Genomic DNA, 18,317 nt, shown 5'->3' with positions numbered 1-18,317 from the left:
TGTTCCTTCTCCAGCTCTGCCCGCACCTCCCGAATAAGAAATGGCTGCGGGGGCTGGGGATTTAGCTCAGTGGTAGAGCACTTGCCTAGCAAGCGGAAGGCCCTGGGTTCGGTCCCCAGCTCCGAAAAGAAGAAAAAAGAAAAAAAAAAGAAATGGCTGCGATCCTTCCTTTTCTCTCAAGGGATTGCTTGTCCAATAAGCTGCCATCCTAATCTAACCTGTGACTCCTAATCTCAGGTGAGCATAAGAATAACCTCTGCGCCAGCAGACAGATGGTCTTGATTTACCCAGGACTACAGAAGGTGAAGGACTAAGCCAAACGTCCTGATGCTGGCCCCAGGGTCCCTTCTGCTGGGGACTCAACTCTCATCCCGTGTAATTCTGCACAGAGTGAGGGGGAGGAGATTTGACTAATTAAGATCCTGTAATAGTCTTAATATGAGAACAACAAAAAACAGTCAAGTTTGCATCAGCATCTTCCTCTCTTAACTTTAGAAACATTAGTTTAGAAGTAACTGAAGAAACTTTCCCACCTAATGAATAATTGTGGTGCATAGCTCCCTAATGTGTCTTTGCAGTACTTGAATTTTTTAACAATACTTTAGAGAAAAAAAATTCATGTTTTGACATGTTGTGATGTGTATGTACAAATTACTTTGTTGCCAAATATTGTTTTTTTAAAAAATAATCCATTCATTAATGTGTTTTAAAGGAGCCTCTATAACATTCTTGAATTTTAATTCCCAGTAGGACTAATAAGCCCATAGCCCTCCCTGTAAGTCCTCAGAAGAAGTCAGGAATAGCAGGCGAGGGAAGGGGTGCAATCATTTTTTATTTCAGTTTCACTCAGAAGTCAAAGATGAGTTTTTAAAACCCCAAAGTCAGTAAGGTTGTGACCATAGCATCCTATATTTTAAACATGTTTTCTCTAATTCTGTATCGTACTTCTCCTCAAAGATGTAGTTTGCATGACAAGAAAAAAGTAAGGGGGGTGGGTGTTCAATACTTTTAAGTGAGATGAGAAGTGCTGGGCTGAATTAGGAAGGCTAAGATCCATCAAACGGAAACAAACTAGAGGTAAAGTGGAGCTATTTCCTCCATCTACAATAACCCACCAAGCCAAGAGCCCCTCTCAGTTAGCAGCCCAAGTTGTAAAGGGAAGGAAAAATCCTCAGGCAGGCTTGCCCATGCTGAGGTGGGAGGAAATAGTACACTTACGAAAAGAGCCTGCTAAATATTTAATGCCTGGAGATCCCACGGCCGCATAGCTAGTTACTGCCTTTAGTGCTTCCTGCCTTTTGCTCTTCTTTCTTATCTACGCCCAGGGCTCTCGCTCCCATCTGAAAATGGACCATCCTCAGCTGTTTTGCGGCTGCCCTTCCCACTTTTTCCAGTTTTTTCCTTCCAGCCCAGGATTCCATCCATCTCTTCTCCCCGGCTAAAATCCCTGTGTGTGATAACGCGTCCTCTGGTCACCCAAACTTTGAACCTCCTCGAGCCCTTTTTCTCCTTAGCTCTATTTCCCAGATCCCTTCACTTCTACTATCAATGTCTGAACTCTGAATGCATGGACTCTGCAGTCTTCCATCTGGTGCAGACATTTGTGAGTATAGTAACCTCTCTGCTCCTCACTTCCCTTGTTGACCAAAAAAAAAAAAAAAAAAGTTGGCCACACAGCCTCCACGGCTGTCGTGAAGATGTGCCGTGCAGACGAATCTGCATACATACAGATACTGGCACTTGCTAAGTGCTTCCTTCCTCCTAGGTCACACTCAGGGCTTTATCCTTAGATAGCTGCACTTCCACTTCACTCTCTTAGCTGAGTAGATACTCAATTCTCCCTAATGTAGCTTCCATAATCTCTCAGTGAATTAGCCTTGGCTTCTGCTCTACTCCTCCCAAGGTGCACTGTGTTACCTTTTTCCCCTCCAGGTCAGAAGAGTGGAACGCACATCTGGGTGGATGTGTGCTGTTCCCTCGAGAGTTAATCTGTTTAAGCCTGCTGGTACCATGATTAAGGGAGTGTCCTTCAGAAAGGCAGATGCATTCGGCTAAAGAGATGGAAAGAAAAACAAAACAAAAACAAAAACAAAACCATCGCATTAATGAGGTATGCTCCTTCCCAGAAAGCCCACTCCTATGCAGCCCTTAGGAAGTAAGCCACAGCCACACATGGCTGAGTTAAGCCTGCTCCCATTTCTGAATTATGCAGAAAAGCATTCTTTTCCAATGCTGGCCAGTGCCTAAGTGTATTTTCCCTGGTACTTTGAGCTTTTCCACTCTTGTCTAGAAGCCAGTCCTCTGCCAGGTGGCTGACCTCATACTGGTTTAACTGAAACGGCATGTATTTTCCTTCCTTCATCTTCCTTTTCTGGGCAGCTGCCAAGAGATGCAGTTTGCCTTGTCCTCCCAGGCCTTCTCTTTTAAACTCAAATAAAATTACCCTCAATCTTCCTTCTGAGTCCATTATTAAATGGTTTTATTAATGAGTACAAAAGTCTTGAAAGGGAACCCCAACTTCCCAGTGATATGGCAACCCAGGAGACACGATGCAAATTTCTAATAACAATATTTTAAAATCCATGTCCCACTACCAACATTTGGCAAGTCCAGTTCTTCAGGTCATAGCAGGTCTGCCCTTAAACTCTCTTCCTTCTCTCTCCTTTCTCATGCTCTTGCCAAGTCCTTGTCAAGATTCTTAGCTATCTTAAACAAATACTATTGGCAAACATGACAATAAAAGTCATAACATTCTCTCTAGAGCTCTTAGTTCCAAATTCTGATACATGTGCTTCAAATGTCTGTAAAAACTGACTTTCTGACTGAACTTGGGATGTCTTTGTCCCCTCCTGACATCTCATCCACCCTGCAAAAGTCCTGGAGGAATATACTGGATGTCCTGGATGAAGGGATGTGTGTATAGTGTTAAATAGCATAATCCACAAAAAACAGGGAAAATCTGAGGAACTGTCCCAACTATAAGGAGCCTACAGAAACCTGGTAACCAGTATAATGTGATATATTGAAACAGAGAAAGAGTATTAGGTTAGAATTTCTAAAAATCTATGTAAAATAGGAACTTTCATTATAATAATCTATTAGAAACAGCAGTTAGAAATGGAGGCCAGTATATTAGGAGTTCAAAGCCAGCCTCAGCTATATTAGCCAATCTGAGGCTAACTTGGGCTTTAGGAGACCCTAGGTCAAACAAAACAGCAAGCCACAGTCCAGATGTTGTCCCAACTCTTGAGAGCAGAGGGTTCACCATGAATTTGAATCTAGCCTGAGCTAACTAAGCATGTTAATATCAAAGCACAGCTAAGGAAACTAAGGAAAAATCTACAGATATGTATGTAGTATGTTCTGGGAACAATCAGGTACACGCCACAGGTGCATAAGCTCCAGACTGTAACAAAGAGAAGATGCTAAGATGTGAAGGCAGCATTTTCATGTCAGGATGAGAATGTCGAGGGGAGATTGTGATGGTTTGTATATGCTGGGCCCAGGAAGTGGCACTATTATAAGGTGTGGCCCTGTTGGAGTGGGTGTGTCACTGTGGGCGTGGGCTTTAAGACCCTCCTCCTAGCTGCCTGGAAGCCAGTATGCTGCTAGCAGCCTTCAGGTGAAGATGTAGAACTCTCAGCTCTGCCTGTGCCATGCCTGCCTGGATGCTGCCATGCTCTACTTTGATAATGGACTGACCCTCTGAACCTGAAGGCCAGCCCCCAATTTAATGTTGTTCTTTATAAGACTTGCATTGGTCATGGTATCTGTTCACAGCAGTAAAACTCTAAGCAAGATAAAGAGGTAGGGAGTGCTCCTTTTTTTAAATGGGGGAAATCTTTGAAAATGTTGTAAAATTTCAAAGGCCCAAAAAGAGCCTCTTACAGACAAATTTCAGAGCCTGGGTAAAGGAAAGGCAGGGAGGAAGAGTGGGGTTTGTGTGTAGAAGGCAGACTTCTTCAGCAGTAGAGGATTCCAAGGGGGTGAGACAGAAGCAGAGTCCAGCTCTGGCTGTCCCAGAGTGCCTACTACAGAGCTCTGGCAGCAGTACTGCACCTTGCATGTCTATCAAGAGCAAGTATTTTGATCTAGAATTAGATATTCTCTCAGGATGTTTCTACATGGAGCCGGCAGCTGGGTAAAGATGGGGCCAGTACCACCATTCCAAACATTCACATGGCAAGTGGTCTAGATCAAGGGCTCTACAAATAGAAAAGTTAGGGATTCACAGACACCAACCATTATCACCACAAGTCCCCAGTAAATGGCAGATTTCTCAAGAGATCCAGAAGACAAAGAGTGATGCCAGAGTGCTCAGAAATGTGTGGCTTGAGAATGTTGGTCCTTAATAGAAAGAAAGAAGTTTAAGTAGAGAAACTAGCTAGGCAGAGAAATGCTGACAGTGACTGTCAGGTAATAACCAACCTGCTGCTGAAAGGCACGGCTCTTGTCTTTAGGATATTGGGGCATAATCAAATATAAGAAAGCACAAAATGATAGGAGTCCACAGGAGACAGCACTTTACAACTGGGGCAGTCAAGGCATCTTGCAGAAAGGACAGAGGTTGGTCTTAGAGAATGAGGGGAATTTTTGAGAGATACATAAATCAAAGATGGACCAACTGATTATATATAAGAAAACCTTAGGGGGTTGGGGATTTAGCTCAGTGGTAGTGCGCTTGCCTAGGAAGCGCAAGGCCCTGGGTTCAGTCCCCAGCTCCGAAAAAAAGAACCAAAAAAAAAAAAAAAAAAAAAAAAAAGAAAACCTGAATCTACAGGCAGTAACTGATTCAGTAACTTCTTCTGTTACTTATACATTAGAGAAAATATGATTCTTGTACACAAGGGTAAATATGCCAGAAGTTAGTGAAGGAAACTGATAGCTACTCAAATACCCATGTCTACAAGAATGGATAAAGTATGTGATTTTTACAAAAGGACAATAGACACATGGTAGATTAGACAGACAGACAAACAGATAGACAGATAGACAGACAAAGAGATGATAGGTATCAACATGGTTATGTCACTAATACAAAACAGAGAAGAAAACATATTTCCTATCAAGACTCATAGCTCACACACACACATGAAGTTTATCAGACTTCATTTTTGTTTATTATCATTAATAATTACTTGTGTGTGACCTATGTATGGGCATGCACTTTCCACATTATCATGTGTAGGTAAGAGGACAACTCTACGGAGTTGTTTTCTCTCTCTCCACCTTTGTGTGGGTTCTGGGAACTGACTCAGATGGTCAGTTTTACATGGCCAAGGCTTAATTAACTTAATTATAATTAGAGGTATATATGGGTGAGTGGAATGAGAAGTTGATAAAACTAGGAACATGAACTCACAATAAAGGGGCATCGAGCCACCTCTGGGCCTGAAGTGATAAAAGAAGGGTTTTGTATTGATGGGGCCTAAAGAGAACTAAACCCATAGAAGAGAATCTGCTACAGATTCAGAACTTATCAAAGGGTTGAGAATAAATGACTGGTAACCGGTAAGAACCAACCCTTCATGGGACATCTAAACCATGCCCACTGAGGCTCAGGGAACATTTATGGAAGCTGCAATGTGAAGAACGTAAGAGTATGAAGCATGGGCGGAATGTGTGAACACTGTCTTCCAGGCACAGCATGGCTACTCTACGATCTCCCAGCAGCTGGGATTGCCTGTGCAACATTGGGTTGTCAACAACCTATCATGGAAGAGAGAAGGACTCTGGAGACCCCACTCCTCCCTAATAAGAAAGAAAATTCAAAAGAAAACATTTGCTTGAAGAGAGTCATTTGTCACAAAGGCAGCAAGGCTGAAATCACACGATGTATGTTTCAGATGTAGTTTCCTGATAGTAATGAAAAAAATTATCATGTACTTCATAGCTTAAAACTTAAAATGTATTATAATATAGTGTTTGACATAAAAAGTAAAAACATAGGTTTCAATGGGTTGAACTCAAGGTGTCAACAAGACTGCATTCATAGAAGTTGGTGGGGAAGAGGGGGTCGGTTTCTCAACCTTCCCAATACTGCTGCCCTTTGAAACTGTACATGTTGTGGTGACTCTCAACCACAAGATTACTTTTATTGCTACTTTATAACCCAAATTTTGCTACTGTTATGATCTATAATGTAAATATCTGTCTTTTCCAATGGTCTTAAGCAACCCCCATGAAAAGATCATTTGGCCCTCAAAGGAATTGAGACCCAAAGGTTGAGAACCATGGTCCTACTGTCCTAGAAGGTCCTTATGTTGTCTTTTCTGTCTTCAAAGGCAACAGAGTAGCATCTTTTAATCTCTCTTCATCCTTTTATAAGGATCTTATGATGGCATTGGGTTTACTTAGGTAATCCAGAATAATCTCATCTAAAATATTGAACTCATTAAACCTTCAAGGGTTCCTTTGTAATTTAAGGTAGCATGTTCACAAGCTCTTTGGATGAGAAGGCCAGCATCTTTGGGAGAACATTATTCTTCCCACCACATTATACTCCCTCCTCTTCCACTCCTCAGTTGCCTGTTGTTGCTTCCCAAGAGACAAATCCAGCTGGTCAAGGGAGTCTGAAGACATAGTTATGGGACTCAGGCTTTGGGACACAACGTTGTAGAGGAACACAAAGAATGGAGTTAGTGTGGAACATTGGAGGCTTGCAATGGTAAGATGTGTCATGATAAACTGTAAAATGAATAATATTCAGAAAAACGTATTTTGTCAATTATTTTATATGCATAGTAACATCTTTTAAAAATCCAGTTTTATGCAAAAAAAGATAATACAGGTGCTTTCCACAATCCTCATCACCAACATAATACATTGATCACAACTTACATGGGTTCACACTACTCTTTAATACTCTTTAATACAGGGTCTTCCTATGAAGTCCTAGGTGACCTAGAACCCATCTTGTGGCTGTGGTGGTGGTTTAGTTCAGATTTTCACTGCTGTGAAGAGACACCATGACCAAGGCAACTCTTATAAAGGAAAGCATTTAACTGGGGCTGGCTTACAGGTTCAGAGGTTCAGTCCATTATCATCAAGGCAGGAGCATGGCAACATCCAGGCAGACATGGTGCAGGAGGGGCTGAGTTCTACATCTTCATCTGAAGGCCAGTAGGAAAAGACTGACTCCCAGGCAGCTAGGAGGAGAGTCCCAAACCCCACCCCCACAGTGACACATTTCCTCCAACAAAGCCACACACACACACCAACAGGGCCACACCTCTTAATAGTGCCACTCCCTAGGCCAAGCATATTTAATCCACCACAGGTGGGTTACGTAGAAATGGCCCCACAGACTCATATGTTTGAATGCTTGGCCATAGAGATTGTCACTATTAGGAGACATGGCCTTGTTGGGGTAGGTATGCTCATGTTGGAAGAAGTATGTCATTGTGGGGGGTGGGTTTTAGGTCTCCAAAGGTCAAGTCAGTTCTCTCCCTGCTGCCTGACAATCCAAACCTAGAACTCACGGCTCCTTCTCCAGCACCATATCTGCTTGCATGCTGCCATGCTTACTCCATGGCAATGGAAACTCTGAAACTGTAAACCAGGCCCAATTAAATGTGTTTCTTTATAAGAGTATCTTCACGGCAGTAGAAACCTTAACTAAGCTGAAGATGAAGGGAAAAATAAAGCACATGAAAGTTTATACCCTCCCAGGGCCCACAGACTTCCCTTAGAAATGGTACCTGCCTCTGGTCCCAACACACAGGGCTGCTGACTTTAGGGATATGATGGCCTAGCATTTGAACGGCTCCATAGTACTTATCTCAACGAGAACTGCCCCTTGATTTGATCGTTTCCATCATGGTTGTCTTCCTCAGCTCACCAAGAAGGTTCTTTTTTTTTTTTTTTTTTTCCATCTTTTTTTTTTTCCGGAGCTGGGGACCGAACCCAGGGCCTTGCACTTGCTAGGCAAGCGCTCTACCGCTGAGCTAAATCCCCAACCCCACCAAGAAGGTTCTTAACTACTGGGTCATCATGTCATCTCCTCAGCCTCACACAGTCTGCACACTAACCAGGCAGAGAGTGAGTCTTCAAGAAAGTCCCCAAGGAGGAGAATGAAATAGTCTACTTAAGCCTCTTACTTTGCAGATGAAAAACAGTGGTAGTGAGTTCAGAGGGGACAGGAAGTGAGTCCAGGATGGGACATTGCTACATGATACCTAGTCCAGCTCACTTCTCCCTTTAATGCAACTGAAATGGACAAGGTGAGTCAAGGAGCTGAGGATGGATGTAGAACGAAAGTGAAAAAGGAAACAAAAACATCTATGGAGTGTTGTGGTTTGCCCTGAAGTTACTGTATTTTGATGCTAATTCCACTGCCCCAAGGACAGCTGCCTAGTCACTACTCAGGACTCAGGTGACTTCACCAGAACCTTCTCCCCATTGAATTTGTAAAGTACAGGTGAGGGGCAGGTACAGAATAGAAGGAGGCCTGTCATTGGAGGAGAAGGAAGGATGGGCTAGAGAGAAGTTTGAAGGAAGAGGAGACTAGAAGAGAGACAGGAGACAGAGAGGGGAGAAGCCATGGCAGGTGATGTTAAGATTCTGCTCTGTGTATTTACAGGTTGTTATTAATGTTCTCAAGGGATGGATGATGGTACCGGGCTTTGTATGTTTAAGTGGGCAATTATATCTTACCAATTGGATCTAAGATTATTGTGTTGTGTGTTCTTTTATGTGAGGGTTTGACTGTAGGAAAGTGTGCGGCGGGGCTGTGTTTCCGCCAAGATATCTAGCAGATATCTGGACACCGCGGTACAGAGCTAGCGGGGTAAAAGACACCGTTACCTTTTATTATTTTTATATTTTTACAACAACAATGGAGAAAAGGAGGGGGAAAACCCTATCTTTTATGAATGACATTTAAGAAGAAAAAGCAGACCAAAGACATGTCAATTGAAGAGAGAGCCGCCTGGAAACCTCCAAGAGGAAGCATCCAGAAAGCACTCCTTCTATCCACTGTTTCCCGTAGCTGTGTAGTGCACATGTCTCTTACTGAAAGAGATGTGGCACCCGTCACCTTTGACCATACTTCCAGAGAGATGGGTTCCATTTCTCCCCCACTTCTTCAAGCTCTCTGCAACTGGGGAAGTGTTCCTCCACACAGCAGCCTCATCCTTGTCCGGATCTCTCTACCTTAGTGATGGATGATCCCTGCCTACCTTTCAGCTACTCTGCCTTTCTCCACCCTGTTCCGTACTTGAAAGCCTTTGGGATGGCTCGGTGGGGCAAGAGTGTCCGCTACCCAGTCTTACAACCTGAATTCTATCCCTGGGCCCTACGCCATGAAAGGAGGGCTCTAACTTACACACGGGTGCCACAGCATGCCTGCTGCTGCACATACAGATAAATACAGATAAATGTGTTTTTAGATAGAAAAAGAAAAGCTGACCTCTGAGAACTGCCGTGTGGAGGGAGGGAAGGAACAGAATATATATCCACATGTTCCTTTGCTACCAGGCCCAAGTTCAAAATGGCCACCTCCTCCAATTAAGGGTGTGACTCACAGCTCACACATCTCACCGGGGATTTCTTTTCCTTTCAGATCCAGGAATCATTCCACATGGATGTGATATTTGGGGAGTTTCCCCCCTCCTTCCTGGCTTCCCTGTTTTAGCCGTACCTTTATTCTGTTTGCTCAGAAACTGGATGAAAACACACTGGAGATTCTATTTGTCCCTGCGTGACTCTTTATCATGGATTCTAAGTCCATCAGTCTCAGGATCTAAGGGACAACCGACTTCACTGGGACATTGTTTTCTTTGCTTCAACCATAAGGTTATTTTTCTGTAGATTTAAAATTTAAATTAGTAATGATAATGCAGAACCTTTGCATATTAGGAGAATTCATGGCTCAGTATGTGGTGTTCAGGAAGCCAGGGGTCCTCAAGCCCTCTTTCCCTTCCACTGACCCTGCCCTGACCCTGCTCATTAGTGATCTCAGGAAAAATGCTTGAGCTGGCTTCTTGTCCTTACCATCTATGAAGGTTAACTATGAAGAGTTGTACAGACAGAACGTGTTATAAGTTAGGGGCTTGCTCCTTTTCCAAGCAGGCTGAGTACTCATATTGAAAGAAAAGAAGGAAGCTCATTCTAAAACAGCAGGTCCCAGCTACAGCATCACTAAGATGCTGAAGGGCCTCCATGGTACACAGTCAGTCACAGAACACATGTCCCCTGTGTACATGGCAGCCCACGGGACAGGAAGGCACATCTCAACTCTTTTTCATCGAAGTGCGTAGAGACTGGACAGAGACATTAGAGAGATTTCATTTTCATGGCTGGGTTCCTTGTTTCGACCCCAAGCACGGCAGCCCATTGCACACAGGATCTGAGGAATGGTGAGACCTGTGAGCCCACATCCAGAAAGCAGAGTGTCTGTTGTTCAACTGCCTGAGGGAAGTTTTAACACCTGCTAATCATTGTGACATTGTTCATATTCTCTCTCCCAACCGCAGAATTTAATATTCCAGCTAGTAGGAGGCATAAAATCCATCTGGTTAAACGCTTCTCTTTCACAGATAAGGAAACTGGAATCCAGAAGCATCAACTGCCTGACTGGGTCAGACAGCCGGAAGCAGAGCCAGATGCACACGATTAGCTTTTGGCTCCCGGAGCCATATACTTTCAAACCCCAGGAATCTAGTGTTCCAGATTATAAACATGTCAAGCCTCTAAGAAAACTTTTAAAAGCCCCAGAACCCATTGAGTTTGTCTAAAAACCTTGACCAGAGGGGACAGAAGAAACATGAATGCAATCCTTACACTTTAATATACGGGAACTTCTGTAAACACATATGGAAATAGGAAATAGGCTAAGATTTTGGACAATGGCAGAAAATTGCAGCTGAAAACCTTTCTAAGGGGGATGCCTTGTAAATCAGAGCAGCCCTTAACAACAAGTGTGGCTAATCTAAAATGGTGATTTGGGAAGACATCTAAGTGTTCCTTGGTGATCCACGGAGTGCCCTGTGTCTCACGCTGACTGGCTGATACAAAGACTGGCAGGTAAGGGCTCTGTTCACAGCCCAGGGGCATGACTGAGCTAGAGTACAGCTTGGCTGTCACTGTCCAATCTGCTCCACTACACTGTCTAGTTGATCTTGGTCCACTGGGGAACTTCGTTGCCTTGCGTAGTTTCTGGAACAATCAGTATGCTTAGGATTTTGAGAGCAGTATAGGTTCAGAATAACCAGCACTTTTATTAAGAGACAGATGATAGACAGACAGACAGACAGACAGACAGACAGTCAGACAGTCAGACAGATTATAGAATCGAATCTGAGATTTAACAGTCTGCTTGTCTTGGCATTACTTCATTTCAAATTTTCTAAGTCGGGGGGGGGGGGGGGAGCGTGCACCAAAGAGCCACCAGAGGGAGCTCTCTGGTCAGGCCGGAGTGTCGTGGTGACCCGGCTCAGGGGCATATTCTTAGTGAGCCTTCCACCTGTGCTCCTCTTTGAGTTGAGGCTGCTGTGTGAGTCGGTCTCTGAATGTCTTCTCTTGAATTCGAGTGATTCCAAAAGCTGCAGTTCTCCATAGTGAGCGTGGCCGGAAGATGCTCCTGAATATGATGTTACTGAGATGCTTTCACAGAAAGGGCACTGCAAGTGTGTATATTCTAGTGGATGATGGACAGATAGATGTCAGACGGATAGATAGATAGATGATAGATAGATAGATAGATAGATAGATAGATAGATGATAGATAGATGATAGATAGATAGATAGATGATAGATAGATAGATGATAGATAGATGATAGATAGATAGATAGATAGATAGATAGATAGATAGATAGATCGATAGATAGGACGAATGGATGAATGGACAGTCAGACAGTGAATAGATGAGTGGACAGATAGGAAGATTATAGTTAATAAATTATACATATAGTCACAGCTGCCCCAGGCAGTGGTGCTGCACGCCTTTCATGTCAGCACTCAGGAATCGGAGACAGGCAAATCTCTGTAAGCTCAGGGCCAGCCTGTAGGCCTGGTCTACAGGGTAAATTCCAGGACAGTCAAGGCTATGTAGAGAAACCCTGTCTCAAACAACAAAAATGGAAAGAGAGAGAGAGAGAGAGAGAGAGAGAGAGAGAGAGAGAACCAAAGAGAGAATAACAGAGAGAATAACAGAGAGAAAGAGACAGAGAGACAGAGAGGTTCAGGTGTGCTTTGGAAGATGATCTGGAACTGTAGACCTGGGCAAGGGAAGCAGTGTTTGACCACACAGCACACAAGTCTGTGGCCAGCTCAGGTTCATTTCCTACAAATGTGTGTAGCTTCTCCAGGACAAGTCTAGAGCTGTGTCCTGGACTAGCCCAGTCCCAGCCTGTAACGTTCTCTGTCATTGCACTGGGCACCATGCTCCTAACCCCCTCAAGCCCCAGCCTCTGGCTTTATGATTTCTCTTCACCCCTTACCACACCCGAAGTGTTCAAAAAGAGGCAGATGCTGCTTTCAGGCAACAGGGCTGCCAGGAGACCACTGGCTTCTCCAGAAGTATTTTTATGTTTTAAAACTTAGCTAAAATTTTGGGTTCTGGGCTCTCTTCAACTTGACTCTATGTGTGTGTGTGTGTGTGTGTGTGTGTGTGTGTGTGTGTGTGTGTGTATGTCTTTGTATGCATCTGTGCTTGTTTTTGTGTGCATCTTGCTGTGGAAAGATACCTCACTCCACAGGCCAAATCATGTTTTTCTATCAGGTACCATAAGCCAGACCTCGGCTCCTTGCAGCTCAGATGTGGATTTTTCATAGCAGAGTCTGCCTTGCTTCTCTCAGTGTGCCCTTCGAGTGGCTTCCAGCTCCTCTCCCTGGCTCTCCTGGGCTCCTCGCTCTGATCACTCTTTACCTCATGGGAGAAAAAAAAAACTCATTAATACCTTAACAGAAATCCTTCCCAAGTCACTAGCGTTCCTGACTAGGATGCCTTCTCACAGATGTAAAGCCCCTCCTCCCCACATCCTTTTGTCTGCGTTCTAAATCTTTGAGAATCTATGTGGATGACATCACCTTTCCCTTTGATAATCTATATAGATGACATCACCTCTCCCTGGGAAGTAAGTCCAGATAGTCCCGCCTAAATGTTTAAGTATATTGGAACCTACAATTGCTTCTTGATTTGAGGGTCCCGTGGCTATTTTTTTTAACCATATGTCTCTTTAGCCTCTTTTTAAATTATACAATAAAAAGGAAGGAAGAATAAATGAAAGAGAGGAAGGAAGGAAGGAAGGAAGGAAGGAAGGAAGGAAGGAAGGAAGGACGTGGTACCATATAGGTACCAACGTGCCTGCAATCCTTCCCTAAACTCCCTTCCTTCCTTCATTTCTCTGTCCTCCTGATATCTACCCTGAGATTACCAGAGGCTGGGCTACAAGGAATACAATTTCTTTCTAAAGGATGTTTGCCAAACTGAACCAAAAAGAAGTGTCCTTACCACTTGCCTCCATGTCAGACTAATGCCATTCATCCCAGGAAACCTGGAGTGTGGCTTCATCAGTTCTTTAACTGCAGTTTTATAGAATTGAATAAATTTGAGAATTAATTTTACTAAGGCAATAGTTTTTGCCCACTCAGCATACCCCCCTCCCCAATCAATCTAGTTTCCTATATTGTTTCTTATCACTACAAACACTGACCCCCATATTCAGATACCTGCCATTGCTTCAACTGCTTCTGGGGGTTGGCAGGTACACAATTCTCCCCATGGTTGGATGACTGGGGATAATTATAGGAAATTTCTGATTCCTCTACTGTATGCAAGAGCACACAACCTGGACATTTGCAAGTGAGGTTAGCCCTGGTTGACATCATTGTCCCAAGAGGCTGTACGGTGGACTCTTCAAATCCTTGGAATGGAAGCAACCTTAGAGAACATGGAGTCTAAGACTTTCATTTTCCATCAAAAGAGAGATCTGTGCACACCCTAGGGCAGGACAGAGGGTGGGAGCTTGGGCTCTGGCAGGGGACTACCATGGCTCCTGACCAGCTCCTCCAGTTCCTACCTTCTGTGTGTCCTTGGGCATTGACACTACCATGCTTATCCTTTCTGTGTGTGAAATGGTGGGGCACACTTACAGTGCTCGCAGCAGGGAGCCATGTGGCTGTCACTCAGTAAAGGCAGTGTGAGAATTGAGTACTACCATGCCCAGACAGAAATGAGGCCAGAGAAGTTACAAGCCTCACCAAAGACTACAATCCCACGAGGGACCACAAGGAACCTTGAAGGTAAATCCAGCTCTCTCCTCCACAGCAGTGGCTCCCACAGACAGGGAGCAATGCTGAGGTGAAACAATGGAGACAATAGGTTCTCCCCAGCTTAGTCCAGTTTGCGACCCACCCTTGGCCGGTAAAAGGTCACTTGACCAGTCTTCTGGTCGCAAACCTAGAGGATATCTACAAATCCTCAGGGCTCCGCCCCATCTCCCCCACATCTCCACGAGCCTTTCATTGTTTCTGTTCTCTGAAATGTGGGCAGGCACCTGACATCTGCTCGTGACCATCGCCTCCCGCTTTCAGGCTCCGCGGCCAGCACAGCAGGCTCGCTCTCCCGCACACTCCCACAGTGCCGTCACCGACAGCCAAAGATATTAGCATCTTGACTCCTTTGCTCTGAAGGTGACTCCGCGGGGCCCTCCTTCCAGCCCTCTCCTCTGCCCACTCCTACTTGTTATTCTGATGAGGCGCCTGTCTCTAGGAGGCCTCCAGCTGCTTGGCCTTGAGGGGTAGGAATGACGCTCTCCTCTAACCTCCCTCCTCTTTCTCAGCGTCACTTTTTTGTTTCCTCTCCCCAGTTCTTCAAGATTAATCTTGTTCCCACTGTGCTTCTCTGCAAGGGGGTAGACTCTGGTGACGTCTTCAACTCCCGGTGCCCCGGTGCACCCCAATCAAAGTTCAGACACCTCAACCCACGAGGAAAAATGCCCACCTTATAGTTTCACTCACCAGGCAGATTAAGGACACCGACAGCTACTGGGACGCATAATTGTCATTGTTCAGGTCTCAGATCCCAGAGAGCTGCCATCTCTGAGGTTACAGTGAGTGACCTTGAGCTGACCAAGAGAAATGCTGCTCTCCTCTAACGCTGCTCTCTAACATTCTTGGCGGCCAGAACTCCCCCCGGGGAGCTGTTGTTTCAAGGAGGAACAAGATCAAGACAGGAGAAATCACTTCACTGCGGAGGGGGAGAGTCTCGGGCTGTTTTATGTGATTAGGAAGCAAGTTTTGGTTGTTGCTTTTTAAAGATGATTCCTTTACGGGGAGATGAAAGTTAGTCATAAGGAACCATTATTCCCGGTTACGACCACACCCTAGCTCCAGACAAAAGAAATGCAGATGAGCGAAAGGAGCCGCCCCTCCAGCTACACGCGCCCTGACTTTTCTGTTTGCAGAGGTGAATGAGCACTTAGCTATCCAGAGCCCGGGCGATTTCTTTTGCAACAAGACACCGTCCTTAGTAAGGTTTCTTATTTCACTCTTCCTCTGTGCCTACGTGGTTCACGTTTTCCCCTGGTTCTTTCCCATCCTTTTGCTTTCTCTGGACGAGTGGAGTTTTGTTCCCTCCTGCATCCACTCCTACTTTTTCTCTCCCCAGGCGCTCTGCACAGGGCTGTGAGAGAACAGAGCTATTAACACTGAAGGTGAACAGGGTCGCCAGCAGATGGCACTCTACGGAATGTTCCGAACTTGGCAGAAAGGAATAGTTAAAAAAAAAAAAAAAGTCACTGAAAAGCAACAAGGGTTCACTCAAACCAAAGATCTCCAATAGTATATTTATTTCTTATACACAGCAATAGAACACTTGGTAACATAAAGCATACATAATTCTCTTAAATGTTAATACACATAGACATCTAGGTAAATTTCTTAACGCAAATTTCCTAATATTTTCTCCCTCACTAGAATGAGTATTATAAATATTCCAGAGAAATCATTGATTTAGATGATATCAGATTTTCTTTTACCACAAAGAGTATCAAGATTTTTAATTACAAGATTTTTAATTTATCGGGATTGTTTGTATTTTTTGTTTTGTTTTTTGAGACACAAACCCACATGCCATGCACGTATCGGGTCGAATACTTAGTTGTAAGCAAAATAACCAATGCATTACTGCTTTAAGCAATAAAGGAATGTTTGAAGTGTCTTCTAGAAGAGCATATCAGCCAAGACAAGGTTAGATGTAGAAGCCAAGAAAACCTACGTGCCAATTTATACCTGTATAAATTATTGGTTCAATTGCATGTTGTTTTATATCAGTAACCCTGGGGACCAGGTGTAGCCTGTCTTCAATACAAAGGGTTAACAGGCTACAGCCACCCAGATAGCCAAGAAAGCCCAGCTCTCTGGAAGCAGGCTCTGATTCATACAGGTCACTTCCTCCACAGCAGAGTGTGCCTGCATCCTGAACCAGGTTCCAAGGTACCTTTCTGAATCCCCTGCCTCTGCACTGGGGAAAGAAACAGCTGGTGGAGGGAACACTGTAGAAGCCAGTGTACAGGATCTGCAACACTAAAAGGTGTCTGTTTGAGGAGAAAGTTTGATGGGCAGATGCTGTGAGCTTCACTTGGACAATTCTAGTTTTCTGACGAACTGGGAGAAGGAAGGGTGAAATAACAAACTGTATGAGGGCACAGTGCCATGTTGCCAAGGAAATCACCATGGCGGCACATGCATTCACTGTTGAGAACACAGAAGCCAGGGCATGGGTGCATGGGTGGTTTTATAACTAATGGGGGAAAATGTCCCTAATTTGGCACGGGGGCGGGGGGCATATTAGTAGAGCATTCTTCTCTTAACCACTGAGCTATCTCTCCAGCCTGGTACCTCCAGACAGATGTTTAGTGGCTGGTCGAGAAACAAAGGACAGCAGCTACATCTAGAAACAAAATCATTGGAGTCAACATCAGCAGAGAAAACCCACATGAACAGGGAAGATGAGGTTAGAGCCTTTTTCTACCCAAAGCCAAGGGTCCCTTGGTTATTGGTTATACGTGTGTGTCGGGCCCCAGAACACCAAAGTAAAAGCAACTGAAACACACTAAATGTTTCTTTTCTGCAAAATTCAAGATGATACTCTTGCTGTGTTCTTCACAGTTGTCAGGAGTTTCAATGCATGCCTCCAAACAACTTACAACTATACCAGCTGTTCCAAGAAAATGCCAAGTAGGATATGCTTATATATATATATATATATATATATATATATATATAGTATGTTTGTGTGTGTGTGTGTGTGTGTGTGTGTGTGTGAGAGAGAGAGAGAGAGAGAGAGAGAGAGAGAGAGAGAGAGAGAGATTAGTTTGCTTACACATCTCTGAACCACTTGCATGCTTGGAGTCCTCGGAGGCCAGAAGAGGGAGGGCATCAGACCTCCCAGAACTAGTTACAGATGGTTGCAAGCTACCATGTGGGTACTGGAAACAGAATCCAGGTCCTCTGGTAGAGCATCCAGCTCTTAACCATTGAGCCATCTCTTTAATCTTTTTGAAGCATAATCCCCCAAAATTGCACACCACACTTCTCATACTCATTTGGAAAGTAGATCCTTGGTCACATCAAGCTAAGAGAGAAGCTATGAAATACTGTTCTTGCTAACCATGTCTTCAGAACTGTTATTATGGGAAGGGAAAGAAAGGCGTTGGTAGATAGCCAATGTCTTGTGCCACATGTGCTGTGGTATAATCAGGTTGCAAGAACAGATCTTAGGGAGCTATTGAGAAGGCGGGACAGTCTCTTTGGGATTTTGAGGCAACTGAAGACTAACGCTTTGTTAGAAAAATCTCAGAGTTCATGATGCACATATCCCCCTTCATGGAGAATTAAATAAAAGCAGAGGAATGAACTTGTACCACCACTTACTACACCTTTTCTCAAGTCACAGTCGGCAATGAGACTCTAGTGACACTCTTTAGTCCCCTACATCTTGTCACATCAAGCTGGCTGAAGTCCTAGGCTTCCCTCAAGCATCTGTATGATCTCTGTGATCCATCTTCCTTCTCTCCCTATAACTCCATTTCCTCATAAAATAAAACATAATTATAGAATCTGCCTCATAAGACAGCTCTAAGGATTAAATGAGCAAATGCATATGTTTGCAGGAAAATAGTAAAAATAATAACTTTAGGTTGTTCAATTCATGTTTCATCTGCAAATACTGATCTAATACAAAACCACATGATAATGGAATTGTTTATAACTCTGGTGAGAAATTTTCAGTTGCACCAAAGCAGTAGAAATATTTGCTATAAAAGATATGGCTATCGTCATCCAGAACATGATTAAACTTACGCTCTGACAC

At 44.0% G+C, this 18,317-nt stretch overlaps 1 long non-coding RNA gene across 2 annotated transcripts; it reads right to left on the bottom strand.

Annotated features, from left to right (window-relative positions):
* Nucleotides 1–11,199: 11,199 nt before the first annotated feature.
* LOC108349943 (uncharacterized) lies at nt 11,200–15,630 on the bottom strand. Of its 2 annotated transcripts, none has more exons than XR_015670621.1 (3): nt 14,963–15,630; nt 13,455–13,525; nt 11,200–12,869 (listed from the first exon to the last, which is right to left on the bottom strand). It is a non-coding gene; the product is annotated as an uncharacterized LOC108349943 (long non-coding RNA). The 2 variants fall into 2 exon arrangements; XR_015670622.1 differs by having other exon boundaries at nt 11,200–12,863.
* Nucleotides 15,631–18,317: the final 2,687 nt, after the last annotated feature.

This window comes from Rattus norvegicus, chromosome 2, assembly GCF_021556685.1.
Source record: "Rattus norvegicus strain SHRSP/BbbUtx chromosome 2, alternate assembly SHRSP_T2T, whole genome shotgun sequence".
Classification (NCBI taxonomy): Eukaryota; Metazoa; Chordata; class Mammalia; order Rodentia; family Muridae; genus Rattus; species Rattus norvegicus.
Note: the sequence above shows the minus strand (reverse complement) of the source record. Positions and strands in the feature narration are given on the sequence as shown.